Here is a 26436-nt window from a genome sequence, read left to right on the forward strand (position 1 = left end):
AGGCAGTGCCTGTTGTCCCAAAATCAGACAGATGTAGTCTAATAGACTAGACCAGGGTCACAAAGCCTCCTGCAAGTTCTTTCATTTGTCTGTGGGAGTGAAGCTCTGTCATAACTTTAAAATGCCATATGTGACCTGCTGTATGTCTCAGGTCTCCTCACACTCTTGCTCCTTGTCATGTGTCTGTTGCTATAACTTCAGTTTTAAAGTGCTGAAGAGCTGTAACAGGCATTTCTGTGACACATACATATGTTCAAAAGTGTGGGCTCCATAGCTGTTTATTTATAGGCTACTAGGCATGCTTGGCTCCTGCTTCTGAAACAGGCACTTCTCCACCACGGTCATGACCACTGGGACTCGTGCTTAGCTCACATAGCTAAGGTTTTCATCTCCTTTATGCCACCCCTTTAATAGAAGACCTAAGGTGGTGGAACTGAAATGAGCTTGTCCAGCAGTGGAGAACTGTGAGTAACGGGTCAGCTCTTGTACAGCCCCATAGCCCCTTATCCTGCAAAACCCTCCAGAGATTTGTAAGGGCAGGGATTCAGCTATCAACAGTATATGGCTGACCCTAACATCCTGACTTAAACCCTGGGAAAGGAGTGGCCTTTGCAGACACAAGCAGAGAACAGTGTGAAAGTAGGTCAAAGGGAGGTAAGTAAGGCAGGCCCTGAGTAGAGACTTTGGGGTTTTTTGGCCTAGTAGATTGGACAGTGTGATCATGTGTGAACACTGGTGGCACTCAACCAGATCTGGCAGGGATGGTCCCAGCCATAATACTTGTTCCCTGCCTGCATGTTTCAATACCTTAACAGGGTTACAGAGGAAAAGGGTGCAGACAGCTCCCTCTGAAAGTGTCAGGCTTGCAACCCGGTATCACAGCTCCAGGGAGCTAGTCATTGCAAGCCTAATAGCTGGTGAAAACTGCAGACTTTCTTGAACAGTATTAACTGACCATTCAGATAATGTAAACATATTTTGAGGTCACCTAAGCATATAGGTGGAAGTGGTTGAATGTACTGAAGGGTGTCAAGATTCCTCAGCAAATGGCTGAAACCTCCAGCAGAGGTCTGAGGACTCTTAAATCCCTGCTAACCATGACACACACCCACAGGTGAGGAGGAGATATAGTAGTGCTGCTGTGACCAAAGGGGCAGGATCATGCCCTTCTGAGCTGGGCTGAAGAGCTCCTGATGGGTGCACTACCCTCTTGCAGAAAGCCAACTCCCTCTTCTCTTAAAAGAAAAGGACTGTGGCCAGATGTGAACAGCTCAGTGGTTCCCCACAGTTGCATCTTTCAGATTACCTCAGAGCGTACTGAGAGTCCTCATCAGGCTGAGTACTGGTAACTGAAGGAAAGCAAATGTTTGAGTCTTGCTGGCACAAATTATTCCATATTTTGAAACCTCTTTCCCTTAAGTCCCCCAGGTCAGGAAAAGATTTAAACATGTGTGAATGTCCTTCCTGCCCAAGACATGCCATTAGCATGTACAGGTCTCAGAACCGAGCAGAGATTTAGGTATCTTCCTGGGGCTCTGAGGTCATGGTCTTGAAAGCCAGGGCTGAAGGTGGACATGGATCCAGGTACCAAGAATATAATGAGCCCCTTATCCTGCAAACCAAAGATACTTCATCCCACTTCCCTCACTCCTCCAGGCTGAGGGTGCTTCTTGCCTACTGTAACAGGGGAAAGATGCAGATTGAATCTCATTGACAGGGTGGAGGAGAGGGAAGACATGTGGCAGCAATGACTCTGTGGGGAAAAGCCTTTCCCCAGTGCAGTCTGACCATGTGATGTCTACATTGCTATTTACTAAACACTCACTGCATGTGGCTGCATAACACAAAACCCAGCTTCAGATTAAGGGAGATGAGCTGAAGAAGGTGAGCCTCACTGTGACTCCTGAAGGCTATGCACCAGGCTTCCATTCAGACATAGCTGCAAGAGCTGCTGTCTCCAAAGACAGGGCCTTCTCCTGTCCTAGAGATTTGGCTAGGTCACCACTGCAGAGTAAGAAACTACAGGCAAGCTACAGGGCACCTGGCTGGGACTGGGTGAGCCTTACATGGGGAAAGAAACCACCAGAGTCTGCAGGGACAGCAGTGATGTGAATACAGAAGGAGAACATCCTATCAAGGAGCTGTGCCTGACAGATTTATAAGCTTGTGTAAGCGTTTTCCTGTTAAATCCTGATTAACTCAGCCTTAAAGGCTCAGCTCAAGCAGGCGTGTGATAGAGGAGGATGCCTTGGTGCAGCTCAGGTAAACTATATGCTTTTTATAAACTCTGCTTTTAAGGTCTTGTTTTAAAAGTCTGTTAGCTTACTATGTAAATCACATCTTTTAATCTATGAAAGAGAGACAGGTTTGAATTTTATAAATGCCTGGGAATTCAGGCTTTGGTTACTGTTCTTACTCTTTGCTTCAAATTAAGAGTGGGCAGTTAATAGGAACATGGGAATACCTGAGTTTAAGCTGGATGCTTTCAATCCCTTAAACATAAAGGACCAGATTCTCTTTTATAGAAAGTCCTTAAAGTGGTAGAAAATAGTATTTAAACCCCCTTTCAGACCTAAATATTAAGAGTAATTTTTATATTATGTGTCTAATCCAATCTAATCTTGCAAAAGATATCTGAGTGCATTTAGTACAAAGTATTTACATGATAACAGACAAAGTGAATACATAATTTTGCCAGCAATTAAAAACTACTTAATAATTTCAGTAGAAGCACTCAGCTCTAAGACCTGCTTTCAATTTCAGTGAACTTTCTGCTATGGAGAGGAGAGAAATGATTCCTTCACATGGCTGAGCATCAGGTTTCTCTGAGCATGAAAGCAGGCTTGTAAACTGTCAGTGTTTACGGCTGCTTGTCTCCAGCAGGAATGTCTTCTGACATGCAAATAACCTGCCATCTACTAGCAGGCTTTAAGCAGTTCTGCTTTAAAAATTTATTCTCAAGCCCGTGTCATCTTAGCCTAGCATGTGCACAGATCAGCTTTGTTTTGAGAGGCAGTGTTGTAGTCTCTTTGATGCTGTGCTGGTAAAGCTGTGTGAAAAGCACTGAGCAGCAAAAGGGAAACGTTGAAAAAAGTATTTGTGGATCACAGGAAGACTCTCCTGCCCTTCTCCCTCTCTGAATTCAGCTCTGAAGACAATCTCTGCTAACTCAGGAGAGCACCAGGGGCTGAGTTCAAACTGAAGGTTGACTTGGAGACTCTTTCTGAACTAATCTTTGTAGTTAATAGATGACGTTTTGTCTTGCTATGTTTTAGCAGTGTTCATTGTTTAGGCAAGTGAAAATATTTAAATAAGTGAGGATGTCCTCATACTTTCAGATAAGCTGAATGATGGTGCTCTGTGCTCCACAGGCTGTATGTGGTGCCTGAAGTGACACACTTAGATGTAGATGTTTAAGCTGTAGCATCTGCATGCCCTTGCCTGGTACCCTGCCTTCTGTGTATGTGCACATCTGACTTTACAGCCCAAGAAATAATTACTGCATTGCAGCACCAAACTCGCACCATAAAAAAATCCACATAAGTGTCTGTCATCTTGGGAATAACCTCAAGCTGAAGCCAAATAAAGAGGGAGCTCTTTATTTGAGGTACTTAGGGACAATGCTGCTTTTGCACTCACTCAGCAGAGAAGTGTGGGTGAAGGGCTCCCCTCAGTCCGTTACATTGCTGACCGGGATAAAGCTTTCCACATGTGACAACCCTGCTGCAGGATCCAGCTTATAAAGTCACCTTCTCTCCCTGTTCCTACAGGTCTGCTGCTGCTGTCCTGCCAAATCTAGCAATCAATCCAGATGTAAAAAAAAAAAAAAAAAAATTAACTGAAAAAATACACTTTTTTTCCATACTAGTACCAAAGGCAGTTTCTGGGCAAGCATAAGTAGCCAAGAACAGGGCAGAACAAGAGTTGCCCAAACCACCTGATATTAGTAAACTAAAAGGAGCCTTGTGGATGACATATTAAAACTGTCCAGATGGTAATCTGGGGTGAAGGGAGAGGGAGGAGAGAAAGGCCACAAGAAAGGGCAGGAAGGAGAGGAATTTTACCTACCTGGAGTTTGGTGCTAGATGGAGTAGGATGGCTGAGACCCTCTTTCTTGGGCACTTGCACATTTCCTTGGTCTGTGGAGGCTCTGTGGTAAAATATGATCTATCTGGGTAGCTCAAGGAGCAACCCTCAAGTGCCCTGCACTCTAGTCACACCTGCACAACAAGTAGCATCTCTGTCATTGCACTATTCATCTATGCAAAAATGACTAAGTGGATTTTTTGAGGGACAGCTAATGTTAGGGTACTTTTCTGAAAGGCAACCATGGCAGCATTGCATAACTGAACACCAGGCTCCCATAAATAATTGCTAATGAAAAATCTTTGCCTTGCCTTTTATCTTTGTTGCAGTGACTGGAATGCAACTCACTATTATCTGTGCTTATATTTCATGCATCACTAAAACCACAAGGTATATTTTTTACATGCCTGATGTTCACCCTCCACCCACCAGCACTGCCTATAAATCTCCTTTATTTCCCAGAGATGCTAGGACCCACTGGCAAACGCTGAAGACATGCCAAGTACTTACTTGAAATATTAATATACTGTTAAAAACAGGAGCTTTTCACAAAAGACATATCTAACATTTCCAAGGAGCATTTGGTGATCTAGAGTATCTGGACAGTGTCTGTTGTGAGCATGATGGAGGAAGTGGTTCAGAATAATCTTTTGCAGCAGAACCTAGTTTCAGCAAGGACCTTGCCTCACTGAAAAGGGAGATGCTGATAGACACTAACCTAAACCAGCTGCTATATTCATTACTGTTGTTAGCAGTTTTGATAATAATAGCAATAAAAATCATAATAGCAACAACAATAATAAATCAGTGCAGGATGGGCTGCTTGCAGCAGGCTCACTGCCCCACAGCTTTACCTGATTATTTACTGTGCTGTACAGTGCATCTTAAAGGAAAAAAAACAATCGAACCCCCATCTCTGCATGTTTTCAAGATCCACTGCAAAGTCTGTGTAGGCTATGAAAACCTGCACTGTCTAAGCAGTGCAGTAATAGTTGAAAAAAATAAACCCCCTCAGACAATCCAAACCAAGAGCTTTTCCACAGCTTGTACACAGCAGTGATCCTAAACAAAGCCAGGGATATTGCTTAGGGCAGAAGCTTTTTGTGCCACTGCACTGTGGAGCAATAGGTCATTCCTTTAGAATAGAATAATTTAGAATAAACCTTTATTTGAATAAACCAAACCAGGTTGGAAGAGGCCTTCAAGATCATCGTGTCCAACCCATCAACCAATCCAACCCACCTAAACAACTAAACCATGGCACCAAGCACCCTATCAAGTCTCCTCCTGAACACCTCCAATGACAGCGACTCCACCACCTTCTTGGGCAGCCCATTCCAATGGGCAATCACTCTCTCTGTATAGAACTTCTTCCTAACATCCAACCTGAACCTCCCCTGGCGCAGCCTGAGACTGTGTCCTCTTGTTCTGGTACTGGCTGCCTGGGAGAAGAGACCGTCATCTGCCTGTCTACAACGTCCCTTCAGGTAGTTGTAGAGAGTGATAAGGTCACCCCTGAGCCTCCTCTTTTCCAGGCTGAGCAATCCCAGCTCCCTCAGTCTTTCCTCATAGGGCTTGTGCTCCAAAACCCTCACCAACTTCGTTGCCCTTCTCTGGACTCGTTCCAGCAAGTCAACATCCTTCCTAAGCTGAGGGGCCCAGAACTGGACACAGGACTCGAGGTGTGGCCTAACCAGTGCAGTGTACAGGGGCAGAATGACCTCCCTGCTCCTGCTGGCCACACTGTTCCTGATGCAGGCCAGGATGCCATTGGCCCTCTTGGCTGCCTGGGCACACTGCAGGCTCATGTTCAGCCTGCCATTGACCAGTACCCCCAGGTCCCTCTCTGCCTGGCTGCTCTCCAGCCACTCTGACCCCAGCCTGTAGCACTGCATGGGGTTGTTGTGGCCAATGTGTAGAACCCAGCACTTGGATGTGTTAAATCTCATGCCATTGGATTCTGCCCATCTGTCCAGCCTGTCGAGGTCCCTCTGCAGAGCCTCTCTACCCTCCAGCAGATCAACTCCTGATTCCCCAATAGATCACCATCATTTCCACAGGTATCTCACTTGCCTGGGTACATCTGCAGTCTGACAAAATATTTTTATCATGAAGATTATTTAGGCACCAAACATTACTTGACATTATTAAATAATTAGCTCAGAGTGGTCCCACTGCCAGTTTGTTGGGAAATCACAGTACCCCAGTGAACAGGTTGCAAAATCTTTGCTTAGGAAATTACCTTTTTTCTCACCTCTACCACAATGATGCAGGTGGTACTTAAAGATAGACATAATTACTTTGACTGAAATGGGCAGCATTCATGCTGTAGCAAGAAAAGTTCAGGGGGGTTGGATGATTCTTGAGGTCCCTTACAACCCTAACAATTCTATGATTCTCCGTCCATACAATGCAGAGATCACAACAACCCAGACTGAGAGTGGGGAAGGGAAGATATAAGGTGACCAAAGATGAGGAATAACCCTAGATCAAACTCACATCTTCTTTCATGCTGTGGTGTGCATGTGTGGGCATCTTCCCTAATAACTGGTGCCAAAAAGAGGAGGGTGTTTTGCATGGAAATAATTTTTTAAAAAATCTCATTTATCTTTGTATGTTTCCACCTGTGGTGCCAATACTGGTTGCCATCTCTTAGCACCTGTTGTACAACTGGCCACATGTGCTTCATCCCTTTGGGCTTTACTACACCATGGATATTGGGAGAAGATCCTTAGAAATTCAAAATTATTCTATTAATTACAAAAATGAACATAGAAGAATATTCACCTTGCCTAACCTAACATGCCCAGGACACATCTCTCCTGTCCTGAGCCACCTCTGCTTGGCACCCTTCAGGGCCTCCAGTAACCACAGAAGGACTGATTGATGGATTCAGTTAACAGCTTGAGCCAGACATGAGTGAAAATATTGAAACACTTCAGGAAGATACTATGGATGTTTAAGAACAAGATAACATTTTGTCAGGACATCTGTCAGAAATGGTATGTCTGCAACTGGTCTGGCCTAGGGGCAGAGGATTCAGCCCTGTTTCTTTGTCTCTGTGGTTTTTAGTGAGTCCCAGCATCAGGAGGAGGAAAGCTGGAGGAAGCCACAGAGACCCTGAATTTATCAGAAAGCTACTACAGCTTGGGGGGGGGACGGACAAAACAAAACATCTAGAAGCAGCTTTGGGAATATGCAAAGAATATCAGAACTTTAAGTTTTGAAATTTGCCTGAGGCATCACTTCTGGAAAAATTCAGCTACTATAATAGCTAGTGACTTCATATGAGGTTTTCCTGGTAGGTATGTCATATTCATTTTCTCTAGAAAACAATGCTAAGTGAGGAGAGGAGTGTTTGGGGTTTGTGACAAGATTCAGTGCCTTTGTGAAACAGCCTAGTTAGAGGCTTTGTCAAACTTTGTCCTGAGCTTTTACCACCTTGCATTTGGGGCTTGTTTTAGAGACCCTGAAAACACTCCACTGAATGCATTTGAGTTTGGATCATGCCTGAAAGCTACACAACAGCCTGGAGGGGGAAAGATAAACTGATTTTTTTCCTTCTCCCCCTGCCCTCCGCCCCCCCCCTCCCCCCAGACAGATCCAGGAAAATATTTCAGGCAGAGTAGATATTGTGATGGTTTGAGTTTTGTTGGGTTTTTTGTTATTTGATTGGAATGTTCTTCCCCACAGTAGTTCATAGAATCTAGCACCTGGATTATTTTTCATGCTACATACTTCTTGTGATTTTGAAGGAGAACAGCCAGCAGGGCCTTTGGCCGTGAGGCTTGGCAGGAGCCTGACATGGAGCAGCAGGAGCTTCTGCAGAGAAATCCCCCAACCTGGTTGGCAGCTGGAGTTCCCAAAGGGCAAGGGAAAGTGAGGAATAATCAATCTGTGGAGCCACTCTTGAAAAGGCTGCCATGGCAGGGGAGAAGGTGACGAGGAGCTGACGCAGTAGCACCAGATAAGTGAGTGACCCCTGAGCCCTTAGATTGGGCAGTAGAGTTCACAAATCCATTGCAATCCTTGTGACTATCTCAGAGGCTCATGAGCAACCTCCAGGAAAGATAGAAGTTTGATTTGGGCTAAAGTGAGCCATGCTCCTGTTTAGTTTGGGCCTGGACCAAATTCAGTCTTAGTGCTCTGGTTTGTGTTCTGGCTGAACTAAGCTTTGCTTTTCCATTTTTGAGGGAGCCCAGAGAGCAGGCTCCTGCTGTGAAAGCCCTATCAGCCAAGCTGCTGATGTGAAGCAAAAATATTACATTTGTTTCCTTTCACATCCTTTTGGTTTAGGAGCACATAGATTTAACAGGAACACACACCCTAAAAATAACATCTTCAGAACAGCTGGAAAATCAAGATTTTTACTTTTCAGTTATTACTTTAAGCCACCCTGCTTTACGATCCGGCCTTGGAACTGAACTTGTACAACTGATCATCAGCTTTACATACAAAAACACTCTTCACACCTTACTGCTTTCAAGACAAAATGCCTTTTAATGTCTTTTCTACTAATTAGTTGCTATAACTTCTCACTCTATTTGTCAAGGGCTCTTTTTAATGTATGTCAATAAAACCATTCACCATTATGGTTGTCTATTCCTTACCAACATACTTAGAATACAAAAGTACAATGACTCTGCTTTCTCCCCATCTCCAGCTGCATTCCTCCAAACATCAGACCTGCCCAGGCAGGAGTTGCCAGGAGGGGCTGAGGATGGGGAGACCACTCAGTAAAGCTGAAGTGATGGGGAGGACAGAGCAGAAAGCTATTGCTACAGTCACATCACAGGTTTCTCTGGTGCTAAAGTGAAGTGCAAAGCCCTGAGGTGTAGCCCCCTGACCCAAGATACAGAGGATTGATAAACCTAGTAGCTGTTTCAGAGAGGAAGAATGCTGTGCAGCTGCCACAATGCTCTCTTACAACTCTCCTCTTTCTCACAGGAGAGCTCTTCAGACCAAGTGATGTGCCTATAAACACAGTGAAATAAAAAAGAGCAAAAATAAAAGGGCCAAAGGTGCCTTAGCTGTGATCAATCTCTAAGCATCTCTGTGATCTAGATGTTGTCAACATTGCATTCTCTCTTTTGCAAATGGCTTTGTTCAAGTAGTATCAAGTGCTGACTGGGCTAATACAGTGGATATTAAGAGAAAGCACACAAGCGCACTAGGGAGTAACAGATGATCTCGAATGTGCCCTTGGATGCCCAGTTTAAAATAAACATTAACAGCTCGTGATGGTTTAACCCACCCACATTAACAAAAACTCAGCTAAACTCAGGGAAGCAAATGGAAAGCTGCATTTACAAAGCTACAATGGAATGCAACGAATATGTACATATATACAGTATTTACAATATTATACAGGTATTTACAGAGAGAAAACAGCATGGAAATCTTCCTTGTCCAGGAGGACACTGCCTTGCTCCCTGCTAATCTCTCCCTCTCCCTTCTCCTCTAGTTAATTAGAAGAAAAGAGAGAAAAGAGAATGTTAGAGAGGGCCATTAGCTGAAAAGCATTGTTAGGAAGCTAGTATTGCTTATCTCAAAGTTATCTGATATGGGTCTTCCAGCAAAGCAGCCAGCTTGCCAGAGAGCCAGAAGAAAGCAAATGGAATGAAATGTGAGATATTGCTAGGATACATCCCACACAACTGACCAATGAAATTCATTTAGAATAATCTCTTGTTTTCCTTTTTACACCCAACTGTGGATTTGTTTGTACTTCTTCACTCTTCTGCTTGAAAACGGCAGCTAATTTTAAAGGCATAGCCTGAAACTGTCACACAGCCTCAGTTCTTCAGTACTCCACAACAGGACCAGCCTAGTGCCATCATCTCAGGATTCATCAGCTTGGATAGCACTCAACACTGGCCTCTCTGTTCTTACACTGCAAGCTGTCTCATTATTCCTAGCTAACACAATTATTTGTGCTTGCATCTTCCATACAGTCTCAATACTACACTCAGATGTTTCAAACCAACAGTTTAATTACCTTATGGCAACTGGGGGGTGTTTCAGTTGCATGAGTATCTGAGGCAGAGATACTGAGGATAAATGTGGCACCTGTGCTTTCAGGGAAGGGGTTAAACTGTTCTCTGTGAAGACAAAGCTTTCAAACAAGTGAATTTCATTAGTATCTGAATTCTTTAGAAATCATGTTCCTTCCACAAATTTCATGTTAGACACTCCAAGATGGAAGCCATTAAGCTCACTTGTGGAAACTTTCTTACACGTGCAACGAGAGCTAGATCCAGCTATTCCTCTGTGTTAAAGTATCTTTATGTGGTTTAGACATCTTCTGTGCAGCCAGGCATGCCAAGACACCATGGGTCTCCCCAGGAAGCTCTACTTGCCCTTTTACTTTTACTAGCCACCCAAAGAGCAGTGTTAGATGTCTATGTCAAAACAGCACAACACAACAATTTCTATGTCAGTCACAGCAAGCAGTAAAACCAGCAAGAATCAATGACACATTGAAGCAAGTTAGAGGGAACTCTCTATTACTATCAAAAGAGAAGAATTAGACCATTACCAGTGTGAAGCACCCTATAACGGAACAACCAAATGGGTCAGACAGCCATGCACAGGAAAGAGAGATACTAACTGGGTGCAGGATTATCATGGTATGCAAAGGAAGGAGAATTTGAGAATTGTATAAGATTTCTCACAGGAGGTTTTCAGGGAACTGTGGAAATGTGTGGGCCTCATTAAGGGGTGTTTATGAGAAGGACAAGGTGGGAAAATGGAAGCATCAGGATGAACTGGGTGAATAAAACCCATGAGGAAACAGAGGGGGAAAGGAGTTAGGACTCAATTGAATGGACAGTTGCTTGACTGAATCCTGTACTTCATCACTACCATCTAAACTGTATTCTCACTGTATCTTATTTTTAACTGGCTCCTGTGAGGGTGCACTCTCTGTCCTGAGTCATTTTGTGTGAGTGCTACCAAGCTTCAGACCAGACTAGTAGGATTAGATAGTACTAAAACACAAACCTTTTGTGGGTTCCGTATACAAAGTACAGGAGTGACCCATATATTGTGTGTATGTCCCAGCAGTGGACTTCAGTCCTGATCCCACATAAAGGAGGAACAAGGCTGGGATGGCTGTCCATGGTGTTCATGTTTGTGTGAGTGCTGACTGTGCCAATACAGGCACCGATTTCTCTGTGTGCTGACCCATGTGACTGACAATATATGCATTTTGTGTGTATATGTGTGATTGGCTATGATAATACACGCTCAGCCTCTCTGCAGGCTGGACCCATGAACATGGTGCTGCAGCAGTCTCACCTACATCCCAACACTTACCAGATTCAGCCATGCCTAGCACCAAGAACTTGCTGGAGAATCCATGCTGAAGCACTTTCCTAGCTTTTCAAAGAGAGACTGTGTCCCAAGAAGACTTTATTTTCAAGCCTTATTATCAACTTTCAAAATGTCCCATGCAGCTTGGGGAGAAACATCTGGTTACCGCTGGATTTGCATTTTTTCTAGAATAGTCCAACAGCCTCCCTTATTGAATCTTCTCCTCTTTGGGAATGGAATGATGGTGATTTGCCAGTTATCCTTAAATCACTCCTACCACTAGACAGGCTTGAAGATAAAGGAAGGAATTAATTTATTCAGGAATCCAAAGATCAGCTGTGCAATCTCCTTACTTAGGGAGAGCTGTGCAAAAATAAAAGAAAACTTACAGCTGTAGACAGCTTATTCTCTGTTCTCTGTTTCATCAAGTTGAAATGCACTCAGCATGTTTGCATATTTTTCATCTGGAAACTCATCTTTAAGCAAGACCTAGTCCATTAATTTCAATGAAGGGATGTTTATTTAGGCACATGTAAGTCCTTCCACATCTATTTTCTCACCTAGGATGTTTCAGGTCCCACTTACACCTCTCCCATTTGTGCCATTACCTGATGTGAGAAGGGTTGGTGCCTGCTGCATAGATGAAATCTTCTGCCCAGATAGGATTAAAATATCATTTCCCTGCAGTTACTTTAGTGCATGTTGACTGTGAAGGGAAGCTTCACCTTGAAGGTAGATTAGGATTCAAGCCTTCTTGCGTCAGTTCTTCATGTATTCTCAACAGCAGCTCATATGTATCCAGAAACTAGCAATCACATAAGGGTTTAAACGTATAAACCATGATAATGCATGCAGTTAGTTAGATCTAGACAAGAATTATTGGTAAGCAAATAATTTCAGGCTGATAGCAACATGAACATGCTTGGCATGAAAAATGTTTCTGTAGTAGCCTCTGAGGGCTTTTTCTTCCTTTGAAGGTAGGGATATACTAGATGAGAGATTTGGGGAAATATTAAAACCAAATGTAATTTATAATAATCCATATTCTCTTAACTCAGTTTCACTTTTTACCTGTTCTCCCAAATCCAGGACCCATGTCAGCCAATGCTTTGCAACAAGAAGTCCTTGTGTTTATGCCTAGGTAAGCTCCTACCAATGCTCTTCTCTGGTTATGCACAAGCCATCCTGGAAACCTGCTGCAGCTTTGCAGAGAAGTAGGCACCCTCTGTGCTGTTTTGATACTCAGTTGTAGAGTAAATGGAGATGCAAATCTCTTCTGCAGCATTGAGATTTTTCTCTTTTTAAAAGATGTAACTTTTCTCAACCTATTAGATCCTATTAAAGAAATGGTTGCATTTCTATACAGTTCAACATTTCTTTTTCTAAAACTGTGATCTCTAGAAGGCAGAGTTGTCTCAGAGCTCTTCTTGTACACTTGGTGTTATTTTAGGTTGTTTTTTTTGTCATGGTACACAGAGTTGAATGCTCCAAAGGCATTTAAGCATGCAAGGCAGAGATAGCAACTTCTCTTTCTTTCTGCTTGTTCATCTCCCTTTGCTCTAGACTCTTCAAGGCCAGGAGGTCTTTCTTTTTGTACTGCTTTATGTTTGGCAACTATTGAACTTCCTTGGGCCCAAGCTCAATTCTAAACCATGGTTGATGCCTGTGGCTCATGCAGGATCTCAGAAAAATGCCTTCTTTTTTATGCACTCTTGCAAAGGAGCATATTCTTCGTAAAAGACAGAAAGAACCAAGAAGCACTGCTGTCTGCTGAGCGGGAGCCAAGTTTAGTGTAATCAGAGATCAAAGAGAGGTGTGAGCCTCTCTTCTCCTCTTGGCAGGGTGCTTTCCAATGCTTGTGCCCAAAAATTTAATGGCAGATTTGTTTACAGAAGTATTTTCCAAGAGAGGCTTGAGTTACACTCAGCAGCTGCCCTTATTACTGGTGCTGGGCATACCTTAAGTGTCTGGGTGATTTATTGATTTGAACTGCTTTCTGTGAGGCTTCTGCTTGAGAGGCAGGAGCGTGCTCCAGCATGGCAGAGGAGTTGTAAAACAACAGCTGAAACAGATGGCTTCAGCTCTCATCTTGATTTGGCATGCCCTGCCAAAAAGGTGCCAAATGTATGCACTTGTGTGAGGCTTGCTGGATGAGGAATAACACAAGAACATTTGTGAGCTGCAAATGAAGAGGGAGATTAAACAGGGAGATGTGGGGAATGAGGTGAAAGGGGAAAACTGCAGGTGTTTTGAGGAAATACCTGTTAATCCTCAAGAAGATGGAGGTGGTGGCAGGATGTTAAGGAGGCAGATATTTAGAGGATTAACCTGTGGATTTCATTGCTTCAGCAGAGAGGGACAGTTAGCAGACCTCACTGTGGGTGCTCAGGGCAGAGATGTGTAACACCAGCTATAACAGCCAAGAAGAGAAGAGTTGGTGGAATATGGAAAGAAACACACGCACACAAAATGTAGCACTAAGGTGGTCTAGCATTACATTGGATGAGGGTTTTATGAAGCATATGTGTGGCAATTAGAAAAAGCTCAGCACATTCATAGTCAAGCTATGTGCAAAAACAATGCAGATTTTGCATGACAAAGATTCTAATCACATTATCTTTCAGTCATATTGTGTGTAAATGTAATTTTTTCAAGCATGAAAAAGGCACTGTGGCGGTGAGAGACATGTAAGAAAGACATGCCAGTTCCTTGTTCAGCGTGCTTTGTGCTTCAGCACATCAACAACAAAGTGGCTAAATAAGACTGCCAAGATTTTCAAATTAATGCATAGCCATAGAAGTGAATATTGCCTTTGAACATTCTGAGCAGTTCTGCTGATGACAGAAGTAGCTCTCTTGTTTACCTGAGGTACTGTGAAGAGATGTCCTCCTCATAAATGTCAGATTCTCTGTCAAACTTTGCCATGAAGTTAGGGTTCTAGTTTTAATACAGGTAGCTCTTTTTTTTTTTTTTTAAAGCCACCAGCAAAATTATTGTGAGTTCTCACAAAAGGCAGCATGAGACAAAGTATTAATATAACCATCTGAAGACTTTTGATGTTATGGATGAGAAATGAGGCAAACCAGTGACTCAGCAAAGAGGGAAAACAAATATTTGAGGCTCATCATAGTCCTGTATAGAATCTGACAAAGGGGAAACAGCAGGTGTCAGGTTTGATGCTAATTTTGGCTCTTGCATCCAGGCTAACATAAGCTCTGCAGTGAAATTTTTCTCATTGTGCTAAATGCCTTAAAAGGCACATGGTAGCCCTGGGATGCATTTCTATCAGCAACACAACAAACCACTAGCAAAGATTGAGTTACCAGTTATGTGGCTGATTGTGTCTCCAAGGAAAGGATATACACCATAATGTCAACAGCTGCTCTTTATATAAACATAACTTTTTAATATTGGTTGGCTTGTTTCACACTACACACAACAGTCTTCAGTGGGCTAACTTGAGCCACCACGCTTGGAACAAGGCAGCGCAAAAAAGTGGGACCACCGCCCTATTCCACAGTGTGCAGAGGCAATATAAGGCTTAAACATTTTGTGAAAGGTTTTAGATTTATCACCACTGACAGCTGTGTTTTCCTGGTTGCTGTTTCTGCACTGTTGTAGGAAGTGACTTTGAAGTTGGTATAATGTCAAACTAGTTTTACAACTGAAATCCTACTTAATACGTCCTGAAAACAGACTATTGATTGTGATGCAGTGCATGCAGACAGGATGATTTTGGATGTCAGCACACTTCTGCCAGCACACTTCTGGGGTGCCCCCCACTTGAAATGAACCCTGTGGCAGAAGATGTAGGGAAAGGGCTGTCACAGCCAGTCATGAGGCTTTTTGCTGTGAAATGTACTTCTGCCAGAAGGATCCTTCTAAAGGCTGTGGAGCTCTGAGAAATTCTTAGTCTGCTAGGGACTGGGGTTTTTTATGATCTCAGTGTATTTTTGAGATCTTGTTTCTAGCAACATTCTCTCTCATACTTTCCCCTGTAAGTGGGAAACCCGAGCCCCAGGGAGCTTAATTAGATTTTACTCTTTTTAAAGTACTTGGCACTTAAGGCTCCTCTGCCCTTCAATGAGACTTGCATACATTTGCCAGGTTCAAAAATGTGAACGTGTCCTGTCCAAGGTCACACCAATAATTAATGCCAAGCCAGAAATTGCCACTTACTATGGGTGGGCTGGTGATTACACCTATGCAACCTAAAGCTTCCACTATAAAAGTCTGCTCTAGTATCTTATACATGCCAAAACAAAACTGCTCAGGCTGAAGTTCCTTATCCATGTAGGCATCCTTGTATTTGGGGGTAGGCAAAGCAAACTGAGCTCTCACTTGCTTAATCTTTCTAGTCACATTTCCCAACTTCTGCTTCAGGTAATGCAGAGCTGTACTTCTCTCAGATAACAATTATCTCATGAGAAAATACCTCCCCTGTAAAAGGAATCCTGAAAGTTTCTTTTGAACATGTATTTACTTGCAGAGTTAGGTACTGTAGGGTAAAGACACTAATTCAAACAGGCAGGTAAGTATGCAAAAGGGGCACCAAAATTTGGTGTTACTTGGATTGCTTCTCTCATCCACTTCAAACTCAGCCAATCACTTGGATCCCTTTGTCACTGCAACCCACAAATAGTTACATCTCAGTTTGTTCCTAAGTGAAGATTGCTTAGCTTTATCAGGGTTTAGTCTGGAGGATTATGAGGGTAGATTTAATTTTGGACTGAAGAATTCTTAACATGAACTAAAACCAACAGCTACAATGGAGTGAACAAGTATTTCAGCCAAAGTGGAAAAGGGCAGAGGTGGGGCAATGAAACAGCTGCTAAGAGCTGTAGCCTTTTGTGAGCTGTAATGTTTGCTGGACAGGTAAGTAGGAGAGTGAAAAAGAAATTATTTCTGCTTTTCCAAACTTGTTTACCCTCTAAATATATATTCAGAGCTCCTTCTGGCTAAAGAGGCACCATCCAGTCCTGTCTTTTCTCAGGGCATTTGTCAGTCTGTGTCACTAGATTTGCAAAGTGAACCTTAAGATATGGGGCCAGAAAGGCAGCAGTGCACACTGGGGACTGGATTCATCTCCCTCAATGTGAATGGAACAGGAGATGGAGAGCAGGAAAAAATTTGGGTTTAGAGATTTTGGAGAGCTGGGCATATGAATTTTCAAACTGCAACTGATCTCCATCATTTACCCAAATGTAGTATTGCTTGTGCTGTAGGAAGAGCTCTTGCCTGTGCTCTGAGCCTCTACCAGCCCCCAGGCCTGCTCAATGCAGAGACTAGGCATGAGATAGATCAAACACCCTCAGGATTCGGGTTCAGAAGCAGCTGGGAAATTCACAGTAAGCAAAGAAAAACAAATAAAAATCCAAAGTCATTAAATGTAGTTTGTTTCTGTCTCAGAGGGTCCCCCAACCAAAATCTGTGGGAATTCATGAAATTGTTCTGGGGAGTATATATTCCCAAGAATGAACTACTGGCTATTGCTGAAGGCAATAAAATGAGATAGGCTAACCTGCATCTGACCCCACACAAGCATTTTTATAGCACATTACAGACAGCAAGGATGTCTCATGCTGAATGAGATGTATTTCACATAGCTTCAGACACCAGAAGTTGGCTGTCTGGTGTGAGTCATCTCCTTTCCGCTGTAGTCAGCAACAGGAGATAGGCACCTCCATTCACCACAGAAAGCATGCTGATACCCAGCTTGCACTACATGCCAGCTTTTGATGGTAAAAAGCAGGTGAGGTGAACTGCTGATGACAGTGCTGAAGTAAAACACAGAGGTAACAGGGCTCTGAGCATTTAAGCCTGCCATTAAGCTTGCACACAGCTTTACAGTGATGACATCTTGCCTCAAAACACAGGACAAGAGGGGAAGCTGGGCAGGGACAAGGCCCTTGAAAATCACAAATGCTTCACTGCTCCATATGAAGGCACCTCCATCTCACCTGTGCTCCAGAGCCCAGGCACAGTGGTGGTGGTGATGACAGCTGCCCACCAGGAGTCCTCCATTCCTGAGTGCCTGGAGATCACTGATATCCCTGAAGCCACTGCTGGTGGAAGCTAAATTCTGCCTGCTGCAAGTATTTTCACAAGTATGAGAAGACTTAAAGATTTGCAATGTTCCTGATATTTTATGTGCCCCTTGGCTTTTAAAAGGCTGTGTGTTCTTGGGTATGCATGGGATCAGCCTTGTTCATGATCTTACTTCAGGTGTGGGGCAGCTGGGTTTGGGGTTTTATGTGAGAATGTCTTATTTGGAAGGGGAGTACTGGTGTGACCTGTTGCTGTGAAGAAGCAGGCAGGCCAATGGTTTGCTAGCACAGATGAATCCCCAGTTCATAGTGGCAAATGTTAATCCCATCTTCCTCACCACAAGGGCCTGAGTGTAAAGTGTTTGCTAAATATTGACTACCAGAAAAATCTCCACAGGCTCCCTCTTCCTCTCTGGCAGTCAGTATCGTATGTACGGAATCTACTTCTAAATTCCCCAAATTAGATTAAAGGCTCACCAACATCATAACATATTTTTAATCCCTCTGCTACCTACCATGAACACAAATGTCAGGACAGCAAACTCAGATTCCCATGAATATCTGTCAGTAGAGCTCTTCCTTTAGAAAAGGCAGTAATGGTGCAAGACAGTGAGATTTTATTTGTTAAAGCTATCCTGAAGATTTACATCCTCCTTGGATGCTCATGCTCTGGCATCTTCTGTGACTTGCAGACAATGGTGAGGTGCATCCTGATTGTGAGGGATCAGTGGTAAAGCTTCCAGCTTCAGTGTAACCAGCAGGTAACAGGACCTTGGTGTGGTTTCCACAAGGTGCTGTGCTTTAAAGCTTAGAAAATTTCCTCTGTTTTTCAAAAGCATAGTTAGAATCAATGATCTTAAAAATATTTTCCAACCTAAAAAATTACAGGATCACAGGATGTTAGGGGTTGGAAGTGATCTCTGGAGATCTTCGTGTCCAACTCCCCTGCCGAATCAGGACCATAGAATCTAGTGCAGGTCTCACATGAATGCACCCAGATGGGTCTTGAAAGTCTCCAGAGAAGACTCCAAAACCTCTCTAGGGATCCTGTTACAGTGCTCCATGACACTTACAGTGAAGAAGCTCATGTTGAGGTGGAACTTCCTGTGCTGTAGTTTACATTCATTGTCACTTGTCCTATCACAGGGTGCAAGTGAGAAGAGCCTGCCCCTTCCTTCTTGATACTCAGCCCTCATATATTTATATACATTTATTAGATCCCCTCTTAGCCTTCTCCTCTCCAGACTAAAAAGCCCCAGGGCTCTCAGCCTTTCCTTGTAAGGCACATGCTCTAGTCCCTTAATCATCCTGACCCTCTTGAGCTGAGGAGCAACATTCTAGGTGGGACCTCACTAGGGCAGAGTAAAGGGGGAAGAGAACCTCCCTCAATCTGCTGGACACACTCTTCTTAATGCACCCCAGGATACCATCAGCCTTCTCAGCCACAAGGGCAAGATTCTATGATTCTAAAGCAGCTCTTCTAGCATACACACACCTTGTTGCCTTGGAATTGCCTTAGAGTGCAGGCATTGGATCTGTAATCCACCTTCTCAAATAGTTAGCTGAAGTGTGCTGGGAAGCCATGTTTACTCCAAAGGCATCCTGTGTTGCTCAGTGTTTACACTAGATCCAACTGTGTTCTGTAACAAGCCTGACACCTGGGGATTAAACATGTCATTAGTGCCTAGAACATCCTGGATAGGGGCTGGAGACAACCACCTTTTATCCAGATTGTTTCTACAACATCACTCAGAACTTTGAATCATGCAAATTAAAAAGTTGGCTAATGTGGAAAGGTTGAGGCTTTCCAGACCTGTCCAAACATTAGTGAACATTAGTTCACATTTTTGCTGCTTATACAGCTTTTCATAACTGTTTACTGTTCTGGGAAATGAGAAAGGAGTATTTACATGGTAGCTAGAGGAACATGTGGCAAAAGAACATGAGCTCTAGCATGAATAATATTTTCACTGGGACTGTGCGGGATACTTTGCTTATCTCCTTAACCTAAGTCTCTAGGCCATGTTTCTCATCCACAGTGCTTGGACACTGGGCATTTCTGCATAGACAAAAGGAGATGTGTGAAAATAATTTGTTCCAAGAGACTTGACTCAGGTTGTCAAATCATGTTGCTTGGCAAGGGCCAAGGACGTGCTGTTATGAGCTTTTTTATGTCAGGATGAACCCTTCAGATGCCAGCTTCTCATTTCTTTAATGCTAAAACCATAAGACCTGACTGGGCTCCATGTCAAACCATAAATCTGTTTGTCATGTCAGAAAGCCTGGCACACTGTTTGTTAGTTTCCAGTCTCCATGACTTGGCCCATGCTTACTATCCAAATTAACTGCTCAGAGACAATCTGGGAGGTAAAAGTACCTCCTGAAGACTAATACTCAACCAGCACTCTGAAATAAAAGAGAAGGAAGAGGGAGATGAACAGAATGGATGTTCTTCAGGACAACAGACGTAATAAATAAATACAGGAAAGAAACTGAATCCCTCAGCAAATATTTCTGCTTCAGCTGGGAGGAGGAACAACAGGCAGTCACAGTTCAGCAGTACTTCAGAGAAGTATGCTGCTGTGCAGAGTCATTTACCTGCACATGGAGGCTGTTTCATGCTATCTCTTTGCCTCTCTGTCTTAGAGATGTTTTTCTTTTCCTCCTCTTAAAAAACCAACCAAAAAAAAAAAATGCAAACAACCAAAAACAACAACCAAAAAGAAAAAAAATCACACACCCCCCAAAAATACCCACACAAACCAAAACAAACAGAAAACCACACAACCCTCCCAAAAATCCCCAAACCAACTGACAAAACCCCCCATCTTAAAATAATTCAACTTCTTATCAAGGACCAACAAAGGCCCTCCTGCAGCTATATCCACAGCAGTACACTGAAATCAGAACTGGCCCCTGAACTGTCAAGGAAGTAGGTTGGTTGTAACCCCACCTCTGTAATGAGCCCTGCTCAGGCAGGTATTCCCCTGGAATAATGAGACACTGCCCGTGGGAGACGCTGCAAGAGCTTTTTTCAACCTTTAATCTTTTGCTCCTTCGATGTGCGAGTGTCCCCTTCACTCAACATCACACCTACTTTGCAGTGGAAAGAAGGCCCCTAGCACAAAGGCTTGCTCTTGAGCTACAGCCCTGCTGCACATGTGGATTTATTTCATAACCTCAGGCTAGTCTTTGAAGTCTCTCTTTTTTGCTGTGAAATAGTAGCACTGGTACCATCTCATCCTCTACAAGGCAGTATAGAGGTAAAACACTGCAGAACAAGAAACACAGACTTCCCCACAGAAAGGCTTCAAGTGTGGGATGGACAGAAGGGTAGATGAAGAGCAGTTGGAATTTGTTACATCCACAAAGCAGTCAGCATTTCCTAGGATGTTTCTGTCAATGCCAGAGCCCTGACAGATAATCTGAATGAGAAATTAGAGTTGCTCTTAGTTAGCCAAAATATCAAGCCCTGAAATATCACTGGCTTGTTGGGGTCCCTCTCTAGCCCTCCCTACAGCAGGTGAGTGCATTTTAAAAATGAGGCCCTCCCAATGGAGCAGAGCAAAGGGCTGGAGCTGCTCAGGAGTGCAGCAGCACTTTCTGTTGGGGGCCTCATGCCACTCTAACTGTGATGCCATAAAAGGCTGGTAGCACAGAGATGCTGCAGTCTTTATCACCTGCTGATGGCTGGTACTTTGGAGATATTATATTTATAGCTCCCCTGAAGCACGAATGCCTTACTATCTAATTACTAAACACACAGTTTGAGCAATCCAATAGAGCAGCAAGTCTGTCTCCATCATCTCTCATTTGCAGACTCTCAAGCAGAGGCAGCACCGTGCTGCAGCAAGGTAAGGCAGTGCCTTGTTTTGGTTTTTGCTGTCCTTTGGGCTCTCCTCTTCTTTTTACCTTCCCTTTGCAACACTTTCTTAAGGTTCTATGCACAGACACCATGAGCGAAGTGCTTGTTTCATAAGGGAAGAGTGGATTATAAGACATTTATTCCTTTCTTGCTGTCAGGGCACACACAGAACGTCTCTCTTTATATTTCCAGTCTGCTGTTGGGAACCAGGTGCTTACTAACAGCTGCTCTTTAGTTTGTGCCCTAATAATATGCTGTCATGTTTTCATGTTCTCAAGGAACACAACTGTGTCCAGCTATAGACACTTTCCTAGTTTGAAGAGCAGACGCAATGACTTCAGGCAGAAAGCTTTTGATTAGGTTGTTGGGGTTTTTTCCCTCTATCAGCATGTTCTTTACGATGAATATTTGGAAAATGAATAGATAGTGGGGGGAAAAAAAAGAGGACAGAAGGAACGTTTTACTTTTTCTGCCTCTTTCAGACAGTTTCCTAATAGCCATGAAAGAAAGAAAGGCACATTGCAGGCGATGCTTGCTGATTTAGTGTTTAAAAAAATCACTTGTTATGGATTACAGCAGCTGCGTGAAAAGGGAAAAGAAAGCAAAGCACTGAAACATAACTGGGTGTCAAAGACAGAATTCATCATAACTAGCTTGTAAAATAGCATTATAATAACTGTCAAGTGACAATTATCAGGCTATTGTTACCTCAATTTACTTTAACCTCATCTCGTATGAGCATTAATTTTCAAATGAAGCCAATAAAAGAAGCTGTCTTTTGAAAAATATGATTGCTTTTGCATGTGTGCACATTTGTTTGGATGCATTTACATGTGCATTTTTAATATTTTAATGTGCATTCCTGCAACAAAGCCTTTTCAATCCAAGAATCACAAAATATGACACAGAGGTAAGAAATAGTAATTTAGCCTGAGAACCAGAGAATGATCATATTTTTCACCAGCGTTTATTTACTATGACATTATTTTGGAAGTTAAATGAAAGAAAGAGTTCTTCAAAATGATGAGCAATGGTTTTGACAGGATTGGTGGTCCCTGGCATCTCTGGGGAGGAGGGCTCCAAAAGCCAAGGCTTGTAGGAAAGGTCAGTCCACTTCAAAGTATTTGGGATTGGGGTCAGTCCCTAAAGTGAGGATTTCAAAGACAAAAGAATAGGTCCTCAGTTAATCCAAAGCTGCTGGAGATCCACCAACTTCAGCTGAGGTGGATGTTATGTCAGGTGATGATCAGGACAGTGGACATGGAGAAGCTAGGTCTCGTTCCAGGACTGGCTCTCTGGCGCGGTCATGTCACTGCATGCTATATGCCTGACAACACTACCACAGGACATGTGGCCCTGGGGGCATACTCAGGCCACTACAGGCTTCTGACTTCTGAAACCAAGTGGCCACATCCACAATATGTAGTAGGGACAGGATTTGCCCCCAGGCCATGCTAGGTGGGAGAGCCCTAGACAGCATCTGATCAGCTGAGTCTCAGTGCCTGGAAACATCCTGAAGTCCTGTTCAATTTATGAGCACAAACATAGCCCCTGAGTGTGTGCCCACGTGTCCAACTTCACCCATGACAGAGGCCCACTGCCATAGTGGCATGTCCTCAGTTAACAGATCTTGTCTAGCTGAGCTCTCCAGGCTTATAGTAGTCAGGGCTGTGACTGACAACACAGATAGTGCCAAGACAGCATGTTTGGGAACCAGCTTGCTCCACTCTTCATGTGAAGAATGGCACATAAATTAGGTGGAAGAAAAGGAATGTGAAGTACTGAATAATCTGCACACATGTTCATCTTATCTCAAGGCTTGCTGTCTGCACATGGATGCCTTGGAAGGTTTAATTTCTACAGATACCACAGCCAGCACCTCTGCAGGTCTCCCTGTTCTGCAGCAGTAACAGTCTCACCACTAGACTGTGGTCTAGTCTGCTCAGATCTGTACAGAATGCCAATCTTCTGCTCCCCAGCACTGATGAAATGGGTTTTGTAAGATGGTGGGAGACTAAAGGCAGCACATCCCATTAGACAGTTTGGTGTTGACTCTTAATGGGCCACCAGCAGGAGCTGGCAGCTGCCTCAGCCAGACTCACTGCTCTACTTAGTCTTGTTTTTATTTCAAGACCGTGGTATTGTAGGTAAACTGAAGTGCCTCCACAGTAAATTGTGGAATAAAGAAATCATGTTCAAAACTAAGGTGTTTTTTATAGTGTAGTCTCACTTTTCCCATCCTAGAAACTTTCTCATGTCCTCAAATTCCTTGTCTACCATCCAAACCTTAGGCTAAAACAGTAAGAATAACAAAAACTGTTCTGAGTGGGCACTTAGTGTTAAAGTATTGCCAGTGAGGTATTGACATCATTCTCTCTTAAAAATAAGAAGCAGAAGCAGCATTCCAGTCATGTGCAGCAAAACATTAGGATTGGATGTTGGGTTTTTTTAATATCTTGTCCGAAGATATTTAGCTGGAAGAAAAATGGCAGGAACATGTGTACTAATGCAGTGGTTTCTCACTGGATTTGATTTTTAGAATGAAATAAAAGAGAAAGACCCAAAGCCTCTTCCTAAAGTGAACCCACTGTAACAGCAATCTTCCCAACAATAATACTTTGTTCTTACCTAGCATTTGAATTTATGATTACGAGACAAATAACTTTACTTTTCCCCTTCTAAACAACAGACCACCAGAACAAGGCAGGCTTTTGATTGCAGCTGGCAAGAGGCTGGGAGGGGGCAGACTCATTCAATCACTTCTTTAATACAGAAAATACAAAGAAGACCAGAGAAGGAAGGGAATGGGAATACTGACTTGGAGGTGAAATCCTGACCTCACTGAAATAAATAGAAGTTTTCTCTGAAACAGCCACTGATTTTAGCAAAGCTCAGATCTCCTCCTTTTCCTTCTGATTTTAATAGTGCAAAACTTGTGTAGACCTGCACTACCAAAAGGTGTTTTCACATTTTTCCTTACCACTTCTTTTTTGTAGCTGTGTGTTGTCTAGCCAGAACGCAGGCACTCTGACACAGTTGTTTTTCAGTGAGATTCATTATCACTGGCTGCAGTATTTAATCTTTGGCTTTATATCACAGTGAGTACAGTATCATGCTCGTAAATCTCAGGGCTGTTTCAAGAATGTTCATCATCTAACCCTGATTAGCTTTGAGAAGCATAGGTCATATTACATGAAGTCCTAATTTTTCTGAAAGTAGTTGGAGCAATTCTGCCTGGTTTTGCTCAGCTCACTCTGACACAAACACGGAAGGAGCAATACCATACTGTTCGTAAAGGAATCCATCAACTTCATGAAACACAAAATGTCTCTGATGCAGGTTGATTTACTGACTACCATTAACAGATGACACCAAGAGGCAGTTAAACTGGAATAGCTAGAAGAAAAAAACATTTTCTCCCAATTCCACCTATGTTTTCAGTAATGTTTTATGTGAAGCCAGTTGCAGAGGTTCATTTTTATAATATTTTTTTACTGCTGTCACTGTGAAAGTTCCATATCACAACAAAGGAGATGAAAACTCTTTTTTAAAAAAGGAAAATAAAGACAATATCAAACCACATTGTCATGGGAGTAGAATGAACACAGGCACAAGGGCAGAATTTGTTTCACATGGTCCATGAACAAAGCCAGTGAGCTTTCTGATCAGCATATTCTCTGTCAAGCTTAACAGAGTCTCACTAGAAATTTGCATGCTTTCCATTGGAAGGAAGTAGGTGACATTGACTAGTGTTCCTTATTGGTAGTCTGCATCTAGGGGAGCAAAGCCTGGCATGCCTAGGGATTACCATATGAAAACAAGGATACCTGCAATCCACAGCTGCCACCACACAGAAGCCCATTATTCTGTTGTTTATCCCATTTTTAAAATGCTGAGTATCCTAATTTCCTATGCATGAAATCTATTGACTGCAACACACCCCACAGCCTCTGGGATTGGGTGCAGAAGGCAGCAGGACACACAAGGGGTTAGGACACCACTGATATATAATACTGGAAAGAGATGCTAACACCGTATAGCATGGCACAGAACAATGAAAGAGGATAAACTATATTAGCTGCAGTTTTCAACTTCTGTGTGTAAACCCCAGCTCAGAAATTCATATGAGTACAAGTTAAATACAATGTGTGTTAAGTACTCATGTGGTCTGGTTTTCATATTGTCAAGTATTTCTTCTCTCAATAGCCTTTTAGGGGAGAAAAGTAGCACTTTTTCCTAATTCACAAAGAAGTAAGGACCAGATCTAAGGGCAGACTCAGGTGCTGAAGTGCAGAGAGGATTAACAGGCTGTGAGATCCAGTCTGAGGCTGCAGTAACACAGGGCTCCAAGAAATAAGTTTCAGAGGAATAATCTCCCCTCTCACTGTTTTGCCTGCCTTAAAGTCCTCTAGCCAAAGAAGCAGGACATTTTCTCTAGTTCTGCTCAATTAATCAGGGAGGAATATAGCAGATTAATTCAGGTGTGTGAATTCTACCTGGACATATCTGTCCTGCTTTAGCTATCTAAGGTCAGGTGTCTGTTGGGAGTAGAGAGATGGATTTCCTCTGGATTCAACATGGAAATAAAAAGCATATCAATAGTGCAATTAATTTAATCTTCAATCTTTCTCTATCCTCTATAGTGGGATCACAGATGGCTTGTTTGGGTTAGCTAATATTTGGCCAGTTAAAATAAGGTGAGATGGATGCCACTATAGGTTACTTGCAAAGCATTTTGTTGATGCCTAAGGAAGAGACTTTCTTATCACAAGTCCTTGACTACTATCTGAAAACTCTCCTCTCCTTTCTACTTTTCTAAGCCAGAGAGCTTTAACAATGTAGACTTTGTAATAAGAACTGAGTTGTACTTATTTCTCCTCTTTTTCCTCAGTCATTTTTACTTCTTATATTGATTTTCTTGTATATTGATGTCTTCTGGATCAGTCTCTGGAGATTCATGAGGTGACCAAGGCTATCCTGGTGTTGTAGGAACTCTTGAAAATGTGCTTCCAGCTGCAAAGTGAGATCCAGAGCACAGAAGGAGCATGTCACATGAGTGGAAAGTGCTTCTGATGGAAACAAGAACCCATGTAGGAAATGGAAACATTTTGTTAAGAATTTTAA

At 42.9% G+C, this 26436-nt stretch overlaps 1 protein-coding gene across 2 annotated transcripts in view; it reads left to right on the forward strand.

Moving 5' to 3' along the window:
- The first annotated feature begins 2210 nt into the window (after nucleotides 1–2210).
- The window catches only part of FHL2 (four and a half LIM domains 2), a 72693-nt gene continuing 48467 nt past the window's right edge, over nucleotides 2211–26436 (forward strand). Inside the window, exon 1 of one of the 2 annotated variants that reach the window (XM_068137769.1) lies at nucleotides 2211–2262. The gene's annotated coding sequence lies outside the window, so the exon portion shown is untranslated. Of the gene's footprint in view, nucleotides 2263–21208; nucleotides 21302–26436 lie in introns of those variants that run through there. The other variant, XM_068137768.1, reaches the window with a different exon arrangement.

This window comes from Melanerpes formicivorus, unplaced genomic scaffold, assembly GCF_026170545.1.
Source record: "Melanerpes formicivorus ecotype bairdi unplaced genomic scaffold, bMelFor1.0.p_v2 SCAF_1, whole genome shotgun sequence".
Taxonomy (NCBI): Eukaryota; Metazoa; Chordata; class Aves; order Piciformes; family Picidae; genus Melanerpes; species Melanerpes formicivorus.